The 19,116-nt window shown below is 44.2% G+C and overlaps 1 protein-coding gene across 3 annotated transcripts in view; it reads left to right on the forward strand.

Moving 5' to 3' along the window:
* Positions 1–19,116, forward strand: part of TBX15 (T-box transcription factor 15) — a 101,613-nt gene that overhangs the window by 28,025 nt on the left and 54,472 nt on the right. Inside the window, exon 1 of one of the 3 annotated variants that reach the window (XM_032881318.1) lies at positions 16,454–16,655. The exons of the other annotated variants lie outside the window; for them this stretch is intronic. The gene's annotated coding sequence lies outside the window, so the exon portion shown is untranslated. Of the gene's footprint in view, positions 1–16,453; positions 16,656–19,116 lie in introns of those variants that run through there. 3 annotated transcript variants of the gene reach the window in all.

Here is a 19,116-nt window from a genome sequence, read left to right on the forward strand (position 1 = left end):
TAGGGACTCCTCAGCTGGCCTGCAGGGCTGCAGTTGGCTTGATGATCTTGGAGTTGCTGGGTCTCTTTTTGGAGTGCAGGAGAGAGGCAGAGAAAGCTGGTCTCCTCCACGGAATTCTCCTCTCTGGGAAGCCATGGGAAACATGCCTCTCTGTTCTACCCCGAGGCAATATATTCCAGGTGTTTCTCCTACAAGGAGGAGAAATTGGCTCCTAACTCAAGTCTTAATCACGGTGTTTTTGTAAATGTTGAATTTGTTGCAGACACATGTGCTTATTCTGGTTTTGAAGTCAGAGTTCATCTCTTTCTCACTTGGGCTGGAGGTAGCTCTCGTCGCACCCTGAACTGAGTTCATTCTCTATTTGAGGATGATGAATTAGGAGCCTGGCGGAGGACTGACACGGTTCTGCAGAGCACAGCTCTGCCTTTTGCTAGTGCCCAGGGTGGCAGGGCAATTTTAGGAGATGGGTAAAACACACAGCAATCAAACAGGTGCGGCCGCCACGGTACCTCCAGGGAGGGCTCAGCCCAGCCTAGCTTGGCACCGACTGCATGTGTTTTCCAGCTACAGAGACTGGAGCCCCTGCGGTGCTGACAGAGGTCAGGTTCTGGAAATATCAAGGACCATCATCTCTCAGGCACCAGCCCGAGACACCTCGTACATTTCATGTTCTGATGCAGGAGCGCACCTGGCAGACTACAGCTTTCTGCCTTCCGGCAGGGAGAGCTGATGGTCTCAAGCGCAGATGTCTATAAATACACTCTCTCAGGCACCTGAAAGCTTTCTGGCAGTGGGGCAGAGGGACTCCTTTCCAGCCCAGCACTCTGAGGTGGGAGGACTCAGTGAGATAAATATGGGAAGCCCCAATCCTGCTCCTGGTGTGGACCCTTCCTTCATCTGCCCCACCTCCCCTCTCTTCTTCATCCCTACCTTCTCCCTCCAGGGAAGTTACCAGAACCTGCGTTTACTTTCCCATTATGTGTATATGTCTAAGGGAAGAAGACTGGTAGGATGTCTCTTCTCTGAGCGAGCCTCCCTGTTAAGTAGTATGAGTAATACCCGGCCACTCAGCCCTGTCTTCGACTCCCCCCTGCCCCCAAATTGCCATTTCACTTACTGCTCCAACCTCTCTCTTGCCCCTCCCCCCACCCCTGCCCTGTGAAGAGACATCTGTTTAATATTTCCCTTCTTTGGAACCAGGCCATTGGAAAGCAGACGAGGCAGGGCTGGCCAGTGGAATTGGCAGGGAGTTGGTGAGCACCTCAATATTGCCTAACAAGGCAAGACATTGGTAGAACACAGGCCAGGAACTGTGGGGATTTGGCTACTCTGCTGCGGGAGGGCAGGCTGCTGGCGATATGTGAGGATATTGTGGGGGAAGCAGTGTTCAGCCCTAGACTGTGTTTCCCAGGGCAGGACCAGTGCTCGGGTGAGGCAGTGCTTACCTTGCTATCAAGGTAAGTAATGTTTTAGTGCAATATTAAATTAATCAAGTTTAATGGAAAAAATCCATGGTGAGCTAAATATCAAAATCTTGAAGTGACAGTAGTACCTATCCTGTCTGTCTTAGTCAACTCGGGCTGCCACAACAAAGTGCAGACGGGGCGGCCTAAACAACAGACATTTATTTCCCTCAGTTTGGAAGGCTGAAGTTCAAGATCAAGGTCCAGCAGAGTCAGTTTCTGGTGACAGCTCTCTTCCTAGCTTGCAGTTGGCTGCCCTTTCCCTGTGTCTGCATATGGTGGAAATAGAGGGAGAGAGACAGAGACAGAGCATGCATACCAGTGAGAGAGCGCACTCTGGTGTCCCTTCCTAAAAGGGCACTAATCCCATTATGGGGGGCCCATCCTCATGACCTCCTCTAGCTCTAATTATTTTTCGAAGTCCCCATTTCCAAATACCATCACATAGGGGGTTAAAGCATGAGCATACAAATTATAGGGGACACAAACTTTCAGTCCATAACACTGTCTTTATTTAATATTTTGATATTTTGTTCATCACTGATTTTTGTATTAATTTTTATTTTTAAAAATATCACATAAAATATTGTGTATTTTGATTACAGAAGTTTTCGGTGTTACCTTCAATGTTGTCTTACTCACCTCATCCTTGTCCTGGCCCTGCTCTAGGGAAACTCCAACACCTGGATCTGGGGAAGGGGCATTGCGTCAAGGCATCACCCTGAGCTAAAGGTTAATCACTCATTGTATTGGTCCAGTGCTGACCAAATTCTTCATTTCCTTTTTCTTCCTTGATTACTGTCAAGGGTAGGGTTGCATTTTCAACACTTAATTATTTCTGTTGTTCCATAGGACTTTGCATTTCATCCAATACTGCAATAATTAGTTAAATGTAATGTTCCATAATCAAATCTAAATTTTTAAAAGATTTTATTTATTTATTTGAGAGAAAGAGACAGAGCATGAATAGGGGGGTGCAGAGGGGGAGGGAGAAGCATATTGCCCAATGAGAAGGGAGCCCAATGCAGGACTGGATCCCAGGACACCAATCATGACCTGAACCAAAGGCAGAGGCTTAACCAACTGAGCCACCCATGGGCCCCAGTCAAATCTCATTTTTTAAAATTTCTCATATGAATGGATATAGTCAGGAACCAGGGAACCCATTCCTGAATCTTCAGCTTTATTAGGCAAACTTCTGCTGTAACTTCCATAATTTTGGTGCGTCTGCAGAGTTAATCTAATTTTAAAGATTATAAGTGTCTTTTTAGCTCTTGGATAATGTGATTTTTTTTCCAAAATCTTTTTGATAGTTTCCCCAAATTAAATATTTTTTTAACTTTTGATTTTGACATAATATCAAATTTACAGGAATGTTATAGGAACTATTCAAGGGATTACTGTCCATATACTCTTTACTCAGTTTCACTAATTGTTTATATTTTGCCTCATTTGTTTTCTCTTTCTCTTTGTGTATACATGCACACATATATGAACACACATAGATATGAGCAAACACATGTATGAATGCACATAATACATATAAGAATAGACCTACACATACATGTATATATATATACAAATATGCATACATATAAATATATAATTGTTTTCTGAAACATTCCTTAGTAAATAGGAGACTTCATTCATTGATACAATCTGTTATACAACCCACAGTCCATATTCAGTTTTCACCATTTGTCCTAATGTTCATGACATCTATTCCTTTTCCCGGGATTCAAGATCTAACCCAACATCATGCATCAACTTTGGTTGTCAGATTCCTTTAATGTCCTTTAATCTGGAACAGTTCCTCAGCCTTTCCTTGTCTTTCTTGACCTTGCTAGTTTTTGAAGGGCAAAGTTCCTTTGTAGCCTGTTCCTAAGTTTGGTTTGTCTGATGTCTTCTCATAGGTTATGCATCTTTGGCAGGAATACCACAGAGTGATGTATCCTCAGTTTACCATATTGAAAGCCCATGATAGTGGTTTATTCTAGTTTGGGGGATGCTGACTTCCTTTTTTTTTGAGAAGACATCACCCAGCTGCTTTTTTTCCCCTCCCACTTGTATTGAGATTTCATTGACATATAACATTGTGTAAATTTTAGGTGTACAATGTGATAATTTGATATATGACTATATTGTGGAATAATTGCCATGATAGGGTTGGTTGTGCCGTCTTGGTGATATTCCCTTTGGCCACTTGGTTCAGGTAGTGCCAGACAGTTCTCTCTACCATAAAGTTAGTTTATTCTCTTTTGAAATTAATAAATAATTTATAGAGAGTTATTTTGAGACTCTGTGTTTTGTTCCTAATCAAACTTTCTCCCATTTGTTTTAGCATCCACTGATGATTGTTTTCCGTTTTTGTTTAGTTCAGAGTATTAAAAAAAATTCTCTTGAGATTTCTTCTTTGATTTATATGTTGTTTGGAAGCGTGTTGTTTACTTCCCAAGGATTTGGGGATTTTTCCAGCTCTCTTTCAGCTATTGATTTTTAGTTTGGTTCCATTATGGTGTTCAAGCAGACACTGTGGGGGGTGGGGAGTAGTGTCCTGTGATTGGGGCACAGGTGAGCCTGTGCTCCTGGACCATGAACTTCATCAGTTCCTCTCGGGTTCCTCCTCCCTTCCCTGTGGTTGGGACAGGATGGCTGGAGGGGCGCCAGAATTGTGACATTTCCCTTCCCCAGGTAGGTTAGGCTCAGGAAAATAGTTTCTTCTGAGGGCGGGCCTTGTTGAGGAAAGTATGTTGTGGTATATTTCAGAATGGTTCCTTTTTTTCTCCCTGGACTGGAAACATGAGGGGATTTTTCTTTGCTAGTTGCTATGAAGAGCTCCTGGCAGAGCTCCTGGAGGTAAAAGTCACCCAAGTGTGGGAGCCCCCTAGGACCGAGGCCCCCTGGAGTTTCTAACTCTCATACTTATCCAGGTCGAGCCTCTAGCAATTTGTCCATTATAATCAGGTTTTCTGACCCTGACACCATTCCTGCAGGGGTTTGTGCTCTTGGGTTTCTGTTCCAGTAAGTTAAGAGTCTCAGTGTCTGCCTGTCTATCTCTTCAGTTCTGGGGATGGGGTGGGGAGTGGTTGGCACTGTGATCTCGTTTCTCTGACATATTCCAGGGGAATTGTTGACTTTTCAGTTTGCTTCGTTTTTTAGTTGCTGTTAGGGTGGAGTGATGACTTCTAAGCTCTTTATATGCTGGCCTGGAAACTGGAAGTCCATTGATGATCGTATTTTTTTCTCCATCCTTCCTTCTGTTTTTATTAGCTGGTCTTCTAGTACAAGGAAGAGCTATTCTTTTTATTAGTGAGTTAAGTAAAATATTTATGTATTTATGCATTTATTTATTTAAATGGACTCATGGACTCATAGGTTCCTATATCATTTAAAGGTTTATAACCTGTTCTTATTTATTTTGACACTCAGATCACTCCTGACTTGGCCAGTGGAAGTCTTTTCCAATTAGCTTTTGTATGCTTTGATGTGTTCCCATTTTTCTTTGAGTACTTTCTTACTTTCTGATGCAACATGATATTGCAGGCTTGTCTTGCACTTTTCCTGCTCCATCCCTAGAACAATATAATTAAATTTTAATACATCAACTACTTTCTTTTTTGGAAATGATATTCTAGATGAAGATAGAGGTTGGATTCCATGTTATTTGTTAGGTTTATTGTGCTACACACTATATTCTATGTGTGACGTCATTAGCATTTCCAATGAAAAGATGTCATCTGTTAGTCGTCTTCTGTAACTCTATTGTTCTTCTTTGGTTTAGAATTCCAGGTCTGGGTATAATTTGCACAGGTGTATTGATGTATCATTTTCATTTAGGCAATTGTCTTATTTGGGTGCGTTTGTTAAGAACTGCAATTAAAACCCCCCCAATTAACTCTATATATCTAGTGATGGTTGGTTCTGTGGTTAGTTCTTGTTGATTCTCTAGAGCATAAAATATGGTCCCTGCTCCCAAGTAGTTTATATTCTAGTTGGGAAGGCAAGAAGAACCTCCATTAAGCCATGGCAAATGCCACATGAAAGTGTATAAATCATCACTGTATTACATGGGTGCCAACAGTAAGTCTGTACCAACTCTTAATGGAAGCGGATGGAGAAGGCAGCAAGACCCCACAGCTCATAACCATTAGGACAGGAAGTCTTGGCAGACCTTGGATGAACTCTGCACATTTGCCTTGCCTAGAAAGATGAACTGTTTCATAGGTGACCTTTTAAACCTGGGCTATGAATCTCAGTGGGACGCACATAAGGAAGAGTAGGCTGCTCTAAGTAAGTCTTGGGTCTCACTGAATTTCCACGCAGAAGAATTCCTTTCAGCCTTGAGCAGGGTAATGGAGTTAAAGTAGGAGAGCATGACCTTATGACATTCTCTGCCTTTATTCACTCCTAATTGTCCTAGAGCTGGAAGCTCTGAGCTCTTGTGAGTGATGTTGCCAGACTTGCAGAAAGGATATTACCTAGCAGAAAAGCATGCCAAGGTTTTTTCCTGGCCCAATAATTGTATATCTCCATACTGCCTACACTCAAGGTTGTAAATGCCTTGGGGGCAGGAGCTCTGCATTTTTCATATTGGCATCTCCTATTGTATGTGGATAGGAGTTATTCATGCATTGATTGTTTTTCTGAAACAACTGCAACTACTTTGTGATGTGTGACATGGGAGATACAGTGATGAGATTTGTTGAATTGTGCAAATTTATAGCTTGTGTGTGTGTGTGTGTGTATGTTAGCTTAAACTTGTGGCCCTGGAGTGGCTCTAGACGTTCCTTTGTAGAAGCAAAATCACTATAGCAGTTCCAGACTTCACTTTTCCTAAACATTTTTTTTTTCTTAACCATATTGTTCCTTTTTTTTTTTTTTTAAGATTTTATTTATTTATTTGATAGAAGACACAGTGAGAGAGGAAAAACAAGCAGGGGGAGTGGGAGAGGGAGAAGCAGGCTTCCCACTGAGCAGGAAGCCCTATGTGGGCCTCGATCCCAGGACGCTGGGATCTTGATCTGAGCCAAAGGCAGTCACTTAATGACTGAGCCACCCAGGTGCCCCACCACATTGTTCCTTATTTAAAAAGCAGATGGCCTTTTAAAAGAAAGGGGTACCTGTATATTGAAAAGTCTTTTTTAAATAAAAAAATAGAACTATGACCTCGATGATCTTCCGCGTTGAACTATAGGCAAACCTAAAGCAAGAGAGGCCTTCCTGGCAATCCTCAGATGAAAACATGTAAGTGACTTCTCTGCTGCCCATGAAGATGGCTCCTGGAGAGATGGTTTACATTCTTTATGCTCCCTTTTTGGGCCTTATTCTTGGGCCCGTGAAGCCTGAAGATTGGCATCTCATAATTCTTCCAGCCAGGAGATGCTTGGGATTCTGCCCCCTAAATGGTAGGGGTAGGTTCTGGTAGAACTCCAGGGCTCTACTGGATACGGACTGATCACCTCGTGCAGCCCTCACAGCTGGGATACCCGTGTACATCAACTTTGGAAACCAGCACTTGAATTAAGGAAATCCCCCAACCTGAAATGAACATCGGCTTGAGTTATTAAGCCCAGAAATATTTCCTGTCTTTGAGATTTGCTGGTAGGCCATGCTTGCCTTAAGTTAAAAGGGTCAGATTTTCCCGTAAGCACTTGAGCTTGAGCTCTCTTGCTATTTTGGGTAATCACCTCTCCACACACATATGCTTAATCAGGAGCGGGAGCGGAGGGAGTTTCGTCGACTTTGTCCTGGGCTGCCTTAGGAACACTTCCTTGGCCAAGTGAGTACTCTTGATGAGTTCGCCCCCTTCTGTGATCATGTTGTAGGGCTTTTGATTAGACATTGTTGTATGTAATCCAGCCCCCTGTTAACAGGCATTCCTCCAAGTGACGACAAGATCTGGCCTGCAGTGGATGATGGCTCTCCCCCCGGGATCTCCTGGGGACAGGCTGGTGCTTTTAGAACTGCCGTGCGCCTTGATCTTAATTTATCTGTTGTATTCAATATCATTGGAAGCCAGGCAAAGGCCAAACAGCTGACCTCTGTTCCAGGGCTGTGATTCTGCACCCACTCCAAGCTGCCTTTGATCCCGGCTTTGGCAAGCCAAGTAGGGGAACTTCTTGGTCCATGAAGGTTCATCTGACTTTGTCCATTTGTGACATTTAGTCATCAAATTACAGTTTGATGTGGTGGCAGGTTGGAGAAAAAGAAGGCTTCGACAGTCTACTAGAAAGTAGCTAATCAGATTGAGGCTTTTTCAGGTGTCCGCAGGAAGATGAGTATTCCCCCCTGTCATCACCTGGCTGTCATGTGACATGAGGGATAGGACACTAGGCTTTGTTTGGGCTTCCTGGTTTGAGACTTGGAAAGGTAGGTAAAGCCATTATACACAGCCCACAGTGTTGATGTTAGGACTACTCCTGCTCCACAGACCATTCCTTGGCCTTTTTGGAGTGTTTACTTAGAGTGAATCCAAATTTGCTGAAATAATGTCTACCTTTGTAGGGGGCAGGAAAATAGACCCCAAGTTTCATTGAAAAAATTTCATGGAGAGAATTGTTGACTTACTTGAGCATGAAGGTCAATAAACTGGAAAGAAAAAAAGAAAGAAAAACTTGAAACAGCCTTGTGTGTAAGGTATTAGTGCTGAGTTAGGAAGACATGAGTTTCAGACAATTCCCATATGTGTAACTTCATACATATTATGGGCACATGGCTTTGCTCATGCATCTTCTGTTACCATCCGAAGTCTTATTCTGGGAACTGTGAAATAGTGAAACTGCATTTTAAAATGTGTTTTATAATTAGAAGCAGTGGCCTTGAAGAGTTTTGTCATAAAAATCAAGTGTTCAAGAGATCACTCTCAGTCTTAAAGAGAATAGGCCTGAAACCAGTCGCTAGCTATGTGGAAAAATGTTAGGACTGGGTCTATATACTTTAGAAACAACAACAACAACAACAACAAAGGAATGCCTCCCTTTCTCCCAGCCTCCTTTTGGGACTGCTTTTTCTGTTTCTCTGCTGTTCTAAGATGCTTGAGCTGAGGGTGGATGGAAATGGCTGGGAAATATGCTGTTCCTTAAAGTGCTCAGAGTCTTTTCCTGGTGGTGTCCTGTGCTGGTGCTCTGAAAAGAATTTCAGGTAAAAGAAGTCCTTGATTTCCGTTGTTTTTTTTTTTTTTTTTTTTGGGGGGGGGGGGGGGGGCTCTAGGGCAAGAAAAAAAGTCTTTGTCATCCTTCTCAGAGCCAAACAGTAACTGTGGTTCTGTCTGTGGCACCTCCTGTGGCTAGCCCACCTGGGAAGGTCAGCCATTCTTCATGTGGGCACCTAGGATGGGCATTTGTAGGTGTTCAGGGCTACATTAGGCCAGGCAGCCAGGGAGGCAGAGGGGTTCAACACCTGGAACTGCTGGTTGGCTCCAGGATTGTAACAAGGCTTATAAAAAAGGAGTGCTGAACAAGGTTGTCTCTTCATAAGGGCCCATCTGAGACTTGAGAGTCTTGGTTTCAGCCTGAGGACCTGGTTAGTTTTAAGCACAGAGAAACTGTGCTCCTTGTAGTACACTGACATCATCTGAAGGCACTTCTCGAGAGTCCCATTCAGATTTCTGACACTGCTGGGGACGGGGCCCTCTCCCATGCGTGGCAGGGATGGCACAGAACAGAGGACCCTGTAGGGGCTGTAGGTCTGGTGAAGCATCAAGGCCCACGTAGGGATAGGAAGCATTGGCATCAAGCTGCTAAACTTTGGAGTGTGTGGTGGGAACTGGTAGGGATGGGAGCAGGAAGCAGTTTTGGTCTAGGCCAATGGTGACCTTCAGGCTCCCCGCTGGGATCAGGAACAATGGGGTGTTGCAACAATGGGGTGTTGCAACCATGAGGCGGAGCAGAGAATTGTACCTGCGTGGCTATAGGTGAACTTTAATGACTGCCAAGGAGGGCTCAAGGGCCATTTGGAGACCCTCCCAGCCAAAGTGGGAGGACCAGGCCTGGGATTCCACAGATCTGCTCTAGGCTCGGAGCCAATGATTAGTATTATTGTTACTCAAGACCTCCCTGATTCTTATTCTGAGGGACTGAATGTGAGCACTTTGTGGGACTCTACTAAAGTCAGTGTTAGGGTCTACGAAGAATGTAGAACCCCAAGTCAGGCAGGGACAGTATCACCTACCATGGAGACATAAACTCCCTCCCCACGCTTTTGTTATCCTCTGACAGCTGGAATTTGGACATTTCTAGCCTTTGAGCAAGGAGATTCATTTCTCTACCATCAAGGAAACTTATTCCAAACTAGGTCTTTTATGACATTAGGGATGTAGTTCTTTTTTTTTTTTCCTCCCCTAGTCATTTGCTTTCTGGAATATTCCACCCTTATTGTACATAGCTAGATGACATCTGAACAGTGTAATGATTTTTTATCTGTTCTTAAAAATTTACATTGGTTGTAGTGTGAACATGGTTCATGGGTGCTACTTTTTTGGGTGGCATAAATGCTAGCACTCATTCAGAGTGACCCTGTGACATGCTTGGCTTTCCTGTTTTGACTGCCTCGTTTGGCAGAGACCCAAGGTCACACATGCTGAGGCTGAAAATGACCTGCCTGGTTTTCCAGTGAGAAATAGGGAGCATACCATGCTTTCATACCAGCAAGCCATGAGAAATTGAGGCTGTTCGTTCCTGCTCTTCTTGATAATAGTGAACTCTGTGTGGTCTCCTGATTAATGCTTACCTCTCGGAGGATGAAGGGTGGGCTCAGAGTCACCAAGATATGAGTATCAGTCTTTAAAACAAAACAAAACAAAACAAAACAATATAAAAAATAAAAAAAGATGATAATGCCACAAAACAGCAGCAGCAAAAGCACAGCAGATGTTGGGTAGCTCAGGCCTGTGCCACTTTAGACAGGCTTCTCTGGGAAGGCCTCGGGCCTGGTGCTCTTTGTGGAGTTTGCTCTGAGGGTAGGTGTTAGTGTCAAACGCAACAGGTGGCAGATTCTTCAGTGGTCCAACACGGCTCTGGCCGCCTTAAAAACGAGACCACATCATGTGCACATAGGCCCCAAGGATACATGCAGAGGGAGGTTCTCTTGCTGGTGGGTCTCGGCTCTGCATTAGACAGCCTCCCCTTGGGTCCATCGTCCTCAATCCTTCTTTGTCGCCACCTCCCGATGGAGAGCGTTAGGCTTGGCCTTACCAGAGGAGGCTGTCCGGGAATCTGTCCTTCACCAGCCGCGTATGCCCCGCCCCCAAAGCTGCATGACTGTTGCAGCCCAGCGCTGCTTTGTGTTTCTGTCCTGGGAGAGCAGCCCTTAAATTTTTTTTTTTTTTTTTTGAAGTTGTGCCACTTTTTTCTTCAGCCTCCATACCCACTCCTGCCAAGTTGTGCCATTTGGCCAGAATGTGCCAAATTAAAAGTTAAGAATTTTATTGTGTACTCACGCTAAGGGATGGTTTTTCATTAGGATGTTATCTTCTATCTGTATATTTTAAATGCACATGTATTTCAAGAGCCACAGAACGGAATACTGGAAATCAGGACTGTTTTAGAGAATCTGGGCTGGGGGGTTACTGCAACCACAGGGCGTGGAAAAGAAGTTCAAGATCATTTTTGCCTTGAGGTTGTTTGGAGATTTTGTGAAACTCACTGAGAGAGGCCTGAACTGTTTCAGTTTAAAGCACCAGTGTTTTCCTTCTGTGTGCTCCTAGTGTTCAGGGTCCTGGCTGTCTAGACCACCTTGCCGCATTGAACCAGTGCAGCCCGATAGGCAGAAAATGTAGCAGCTGCTTCTGTTACCCTCGGCCTCAAAGGCTGAGGCTAAGGACCGCACTGCTAGGTGCCTGCCAAGGCCTTCGGCTTTCTTGAATGACTTGATCACACACTGATGTTTCAAGGCTGGGTGCTCCCCAGCTGGAGCCCTGAAAATGCTTGCATGGCATCCCTAGAGAAGGAAACTAACTTGAAAGAAACTCCCACAAAGTAAATCACCAGGACCGGATGGTTTTCATCCAAGAGCTGGGGAAGGAAATGAAGTGTGAAATAGCACAGATACTGATGAAGACATTAGTTCTCCATTAAAACCACAACTGTGTCAGAGCAGAGGAACTTTGCTAACATGTTGACCTTATTGCTAGAGGAGAGAGATTAGTGGCCTATCTGCTGCCTCCAGAAGACCTGGTCTACTTGGAAAGAATGGCACAAAATATGAACAATAGCACGATAGCCTTTATTCCCCTAAAGCAGGTGAGAGGGACAGTGTGCTGATTCATGTGTGATAGCATTTTAGTAGAAGCCTTGGAATAAATATAATAGTGAGTATGTCACACGTAGGCTGCTGTCCCTTACTTCTGTGCCATTGGCACACATCGCTGATCAATCTGTTGCTCTTCCCTTTGAACCTGGAGTCTCACGCTCCTCAGTTCTGTGCTCCTGACTGCCACCATCAAGTGACCATAGTTGACACATGTATTAAAACCCATTTTCCCTCCTTGCTTAAGGAGATGTATTTTTTTTCATGGACCACATGGTTCATAATTAAATTATAAAAAATGACAAGAAGGAAGTCTTTCACAGGTAGTTTAGTTTAAGAACAAGACAAGAAACACATTACATGCTTTCTTCTAAAGGCTGAGTTAGCAGAACATCCATCTCCACAAATAGTTTTGCGAGAACTGAATCCAGATGCGTAATCCCAACTCAAATCTCAGTAGGGTCTTTCCGGAGGGAAGAGATGTCACTTCCTCTTTGGCAACAAGCAGCAGGCTCCAGAAAGTTCTTTTGAGGAATGAGAATCAATAGCAGCATGCTTCGTTAGGCATTTCCTCGCAGAGTTTGTAAACGTTGTCGAATCCAGCCACATAGCAAGTCGTTAGGGCAAAGAAGTGAGGTATGCTTTGAGAGAAGAGCTACACTGAAGTCTAGAGAGAAGAGAGACAGGAATGTTAGACTTTGGAGAAGCTCAGTAACTTTACGGAAAACTTGGAGTTTTGCTGGGACTGGCCTTCATTTCACACTAAGGGAGCAGAAGGCCAGTTCTGCTGCAGGTCTGGGAATCCCACGGGCCTTGTCATTGGAATGAACAAAGCCTCCCGTCACTGATAATGACAAAGTGATTCGGCTATAATAACTGTCTACAGCCTAGCGATGTCCATATAAAGGGGTCCGTGATGGAGCAGATCTCTTAGAGTGTGTAATGTAATCTGATCATTTAAAGAAAACTACCTGTGTGCTGTGTTAGGGGATGGGCTGTTTTCCTTGATTGGTGAAGAGACGCTATATACTTTGATTAACAGAGAATCAGAATATAGTAAAGTGCCTACATAGCATGGAGAGCCCCTAACTCCACCGTGATCTCTCATTGATAGTTCAAGAACTTGTCATGCCGTGAGGTCATCACAGGGGCGATGGCCAGGTTTTGGAGCTCAGGGGCCACAGTGGCGATGATGTGATGGGATCCACTGGATAGCAGACATGGGCACTAGTCCCTACCCCGCCATTAGGGACCCAGGGACCTTGCTCAGATCTAGCAGAATCATAGGTCATGGGATGAGATGCTGGGGAGGGCATTTTGTCTAGATCTCTGCCTCAAGGAGCTAGGGATTCTCATCAAGTCTGTTTTCAGGAAGTAGTTGCTCAGCAAGAGTAAGTCAAGTGCACAACGTGGGGGAGGCATGGGGGAGTGAGAGGAGACAGTGCAGGCTCCCAGGCAGCAGACCTCACGTCCCATTTTGCTTTTGCTTCGGAGCCTCAGTTTCCCATTTTTAATGGGTGTGGACACATCAATGAGGGTTTATCACAGTGTTTCAAGAGCAGGGAGAATTTTCTGCAGGTTAAATGATGAAATGTGGTGACCTAGATTTTGAAGGCACATTGTAGTTGATAAAGTGCTTTCATCTGCATGATTTCATCCTGCTGAGGACTCATCAAGTGGGATAAGCAGTGGGATTCCTTATCCACTTTCTACAGATGCCTCAGCTGACACTCAGTGGGACACAGTGGCTTCCTTAAGGTCATACCAAGGTCAGAACCAGGGCTCCAACTCCTGCCTTCTGGTCTGAATCCAGGGTTCCCTTTCACCACGGAATGACAGATAATGGAGAGTTTATTTATCATTCACTTTTGTGACAGCGGAGTCTTCCGCGTCACAGCATGGTAAAAATAGACTCTGAGGGCAAGAGGGTTCTCAGTAGCAAACAAACTGAGCTCACCAAAATGTTCTCGTGGGCAGGCTCAGTTGCCGTGGCCTTTAGGAAAGCCTTGGCAGGCCTGCAGCCGGCAATGTCACCTACTCACTGTGCCCAGCCTTCCCTGAGGAGCTGCCTCCTGCAGGGACTGCCCTGGAGGACACAGGGTGGGGGTGGAGGGTGGGGTTGAGGGGCAGGGACTGGGGGGAGGGTTTCTTCTAAGGCATGGGAGCCACTGACCTGGAGCCCATCCCTGGTGAGGGATGACTGTGTGTCCCACAGTAGCAAAATTACTGTGGTTTTAGCACACGGAAGGAGAAATGGCCTGGTGAGCCTGGGCCTCCTTTGCCAACTGAGGATTTTCTGAGGGGCAGGGGAAAGGAGATTGAGGGGGTATGAATGAGTCAAAGCAGCAAGACTGAAAAAAAAGTCCCATTTCATTCACTTAAAGATAATTTTTAATTCCTCCTATCTTCCCAAATGATTAAAAAAACACATTTATACATACATGTATATGTGGTTAAAATGCAGATAAATAAGAAATAAGGAACCATACAGAGAAAGTTTAACACTCACAGGGAAACACAACCACTTTGTCTTTGTGAGGGAGACAAAGAACGTGTTTTTGTGAAGATGCCCTGCTGGTATTCTGTGTCGTATTTTAAATATTTCTCCTGAAAATATCTGGTGAAGGGGAAATGCTTTACATTACAGCAGAAGAACTTAGAAATTAGACATTTCCCCCACTTGGAGAAAGCCTCTCAAACCAGTGGTCCTCATCCTTTTAAAGTCATGGATTGCTTTGAGAATCCCATAAATACCATACATTCTCTTCCCAGAGAAATGCAAGTTCTTATAAATTTAACCTATGACTTTAGGTCATATAAACCCCCAAAGCCCTTCCACTTACATTAGGTTAATAGCCTCTTCCTTGAAAAAATTAGAAATTAATATTTTACAAAACAATTTTTCCTTTATAAAAAGATTCACTGCATGCAATTGAGATGGTTATAATTAAAATGTATGTATACAGCTAGTGTCACACAAAATATTCTGATTTCTGTGAAGTTATACTGTGAAGTAGCCTATAACATTTGTATTTTCCATCTGTAGTCATTGTGCATTCATATATGCATATATGTGAAGCATAGAGCTTACTTAAAATATATATATACATATATTTATATATATAAAATGTATACACACACATACATATTTTTAAGTAAGCTATAAAATGTATACACACACACACACACACACACACACACACACATATTTTTAAGTAAGCTCTATGCTCAACATGGGGCTTGAACTCATGACCCTGAGATTAAGAGTCACATGCTCCACTGACTGAGCCAGGCAGGTGACCTCACATTCACTTTTAATTTTATCTTACTTTTTTATGAATTCTTTTAAAGATGGTGCATAGTGTGTACTCCATTGTAATTTTTATCTGATAACACATGTGATATTTGGTATAATGAAAATCTGCCTTCACTGTTAAATCAGTTTTGATTACACATAGAATATGGTATATAAAGTAATATTTTAATAGATACAACAGCCCAAATGCCATCTATGAGATCTCATCCTTTAGACTTGTGAATTCTGGGAAAAAATTACTTCCACATGTTCCTAAAACTACTTAAGATTTTTGACTGGTTGGTGGTCTGTTGATTCTAAATATCTGACCTGTCAAAAACTGCCATCTTTAAACTCCAGTGATGCATAGAGGCTCAGAATTAGCCAGGGCTGAATTTATTACAGAACAAAGGGAGGTGATGATTAACATACCCATCTGAGCAGTAGGGGGGGAAATAATCCTTGAATGGATTAGATGCCATGATCCCAAAACCACATTCTCTTGAGTGTTGGGTCCTTGCCCAGAAATGGGGAGAGGCCAAACACTGATGCCTTTTACATGACAGGGTATCTCCATGGGACTCTAGTCAGGGACACTGGTACAGATTGTTGAGGGTCAATCAGTAAAAAGCCTTTCTTTCTCCAGTGCTCCAGTGGAGCTGAGGACTAGACCCACTCTATGTGCAGTAACCCTCAAAACTGTCAGCCAACCTAATTAGTGTTACTCAATTATCAGTCTGCCTGTCTGGGTGGAGATTACATTCAAGTGTAAATAAAAAAGGTTTGTTTTTTTTTTAAACCGGTAACTGGGAATAACTTCCATTTTTTTTTTTTTTTTTTTTGGACTCCAGTAGGCTACTTTCAAGATGGGCATAGAGGCTTCCAAGAAGATGACGTGAATTATTATGTACTGTCCCCCAAGAAGTTAAGAGTCCAAGGCAGTCTCTCCCTGTTCACTGGCAACATCTGGTAGATTCTGTGCATCCCCAGGGTATAATTCTAGGGAAATGTATGTTTGTAAGAATAGTCCATGGACAGACCACTAAATCTATTTTCTGATAGATTTTCCCACAATTCTCTCTTTCCTATAACACATAAGCTTTATAACAAGTCTGGATTTTACAACAGGGTGAAATGGTAGCATTGACGGAGATTGAGTCTCTGAGAGGGGCCTCCAGCAGATGGAGACCCTCATGAGAAGGAAACAGACCATTTGGAAAGTCCTTTTGACCCTCATCCTCTGGAGGGAATCCCAAGCCCAGGTGCTCAGGAAATCTCCTGTCACTCTGAGATGGGCTGGGACACGGTGCCATGCCCCAGGCTTCTAAATACAGTTCAGGCTGGGTCATCATGACATGCCGAGCTGGCACCACGATGGGGATTGAGTGGGAACTGTGACAGTGCTTAAATGCCACGGCCCTGGGGCTCCAAGTCTTCCTGGGCTGGGACAGGGAGAGGGAGTGAAGAGCCTTATGGGGAGGAGGGTGAGAGCAGCTTTGGCAAGGAAATCCTGCTACCTCAGTGATAGCACTGCTCCTTCGGAGAGCAACAGACACCCAGCAGCCACACACCAGCTATTTTAGAAGCTGTCCGTGTCTGAATTCCTGACACACTTGGAGGACACTGTCTCTTCAGGAGTCATTCTGATCAAGGTAGGTAGGCCTGGGGGAAAACAGAGGCGTGCTGGGGCCAAGGTGTTGGTGGAAGAACGAGTGGAGTTAAGTGATCCCGGCAGGATTACTCGGGGAGGCAGGAATGAAATTAGGGATAATGTGTTGACATTGGGATTCCCAAGTCAGTCTTCCAAGTCAGCCTTCATGTAGAGGACAGTGTTAGGCAAGCCCTTACCTTGCCCCACTCTCTTCTTTGCCATTACAAAAAATTTGCTCTACGGTGAGCATCCTTTGACAACTCATTCTCTTCTGGGGAGGGCCTTAGAAGGAAGAAAGAAGACCGGAGAAGACAGGAGGGGGGTTTTTCGGGAGGGTTCTGGAGCCCTGGGATGTGAGTATGGAATTCCAAGTTTGGTAAGCATCTCAGGCTGAAGGTCAGTGAATTGTAAATATAAAGCCACTGCCACAAACATGATTAATCCAAGGTGTGCGTTTCACTCTCAGTGCTTGCCTTATACCCCCAACTGGATTCTTTTCCCTCGTCAAAGCGTTTGGCTTTAGGATTTCCAAAGGAAGTGTGGCACAGTGGATGGGTTCAGGCTTCAGACCAAGACCGGGGTCCTTTGTTTCTTTCTGGTACTTCTGGGTGGGTGGCACTAGGCAGGTCACCTTGGCTAAGTCTCCCTGATAGGGTTATAGTGCACAGCTCTCAGACCTCATCCCCATGCTCCCTGGGAGACTCCCTTGAGCTCTAGATCTTTCCTGCCTCCTCAGTGTGTATTTTCCTTAGCCTGAGCCAGAGGGTGAATGCTCTTGACAAGGCTGTCGATTTGGAGTCAGGGGATGCTGTGGCCTCCCAGCTCTTTCATGTGTCCCCCTTTCTCGTGGAACAGTGCCCTTGGACTGCGTCTCCAGCCAAGGTTGACCGAAGTCAAGGTTCGACTTTTCCTCCCCAGCCCCATTTCCTTACTGAAGGTCCAGCATACATCTTTCCCCAGTGATATTCCCTGTTGTTTCTTCTTTTACATCCTAGTCATTTTCATTCTCAATGGCAGCCATTGTCTACCAGGGGAACATCAAGTAGGCAGACCCATACAAAAGGAGGGTTTCTTAGCTGACATTTTCACTATTTCTTTGCTTTCCTTCCTTCTGCCTTTCCACCGTTTCTTCTAACACCATTCAATTTTGATGGTTTCTGCTCTAGGCCCTGAATTATTTTCTCACCATGGGATCTACATTTTACATTTTCTTTATTAGGATTTAATTTTCTCTATTTGAAAGAACACAAACCTTTCTCTTTCTCAGATATGGACAGGATCTCTCAGATATTGGGGAAGGATCTAACCCTTGTGGTCACTCCCCTTTCCACATGATGGAAGGAACTAATATTTAATATACTCCTGCTGTGTGCCAGGGGCTTTACTGAGAGTTATTGGCATCTCTATTTTAGATGAGGAAATTGGCTTAGAAAGGTTAAGTTGATTGCTCACAGTCATAGATCTGGGTCTGTGTGATTCTAGAGGACTGTGTTTTATCCCCTTCCTGGCTGCATCTCTGGAAACCCGGCTTTACTGCAGACAGCACAGATCCTAGCTGAATGGGGGTGTAGAGGGGGCAGGAGTCACTGTGTTCCTAAAAACAGGGGTCACTCTGTTTCTGAAGGAGAGGGCTTATGTGCCACCTTACTTCTCCCTCAGCATCACTAGCTCTAACACTTGAAGGCCTTACTCTTTTCCCCATTTTTATCTTCATGACCCCTGGCACCGTCCCTTCTTAAGTTGCTATGGAGGAGACTTAGTATCTGAGAATTTTCCAGATGCTTGGCTGCGAGTGCTACTCACAGAAGTGACTGAATTCACTGAACTCATTTGAAGCCTATGAAAAACTTGAGGTCAGACCTTGCCAATCAGCTTAACACAACCCACAGTCATGGAAGGAAAAGTAGGTGGGATGCCAATAATTTAGGTTATATATGGAGGTGACCCCATTGAGATTTCATTGGGAACATGGCATTCAATGAAGATCCTCATTGCCAGAGGTGCACTGGTCTCTGGAAGATCAGAAGATGAATAGCATGCAAGTCCCTTCATCTGGCTTCAGTCTACACTCCCCAGCTCTTTGGTCATATCTCTCCTCTTGCCTTGCTAAACATACAGCATTTCATTCATTCATTTATTCAACAAAACCAACATTCTGTCGAGTGCATAGTAGGTGCCAGGCACTGTCCCCGGTACTGACTATATAAGAGGAGTAATGCAGATGTGTTCTGAATTACTTGCTGTTCTCTAAACCTGTTTGGTAGACTTTACTGCTCTGTCTCTGCCATAAAGTTCCCCTTTCCTGGAAGATCCTTCTGCCCCTTTCCCCCATTTCTGGCATTTTATTGCAGATATCTCTTCATTAGGCCCAGAAAAGACCCCTGGGCTGGAAGAGAGTCTTCTCATCTCTAAACTTCCATAGCATTTTTTTGATGTTTCTCTTAGATGAACATGAAAATGAG

The sequence above is a fragment of the Lontra canadensis genome, unplaced genomic scaffold (genome assembly GCF_010015895.1).
Source record: "Lontra canadensis isolate GAN:19392208 unplaced genomic scaffold, GSC_riverotter_1.0 scaffold75, whole genome shotgun sequence".
Taxonomy (NCBI): domain Eukaryota; kingdom Metazoa; phylum Chordata; class Mammalia; order Carnivora; family Mustelidae; genus Lontra; species Lontra canadensis.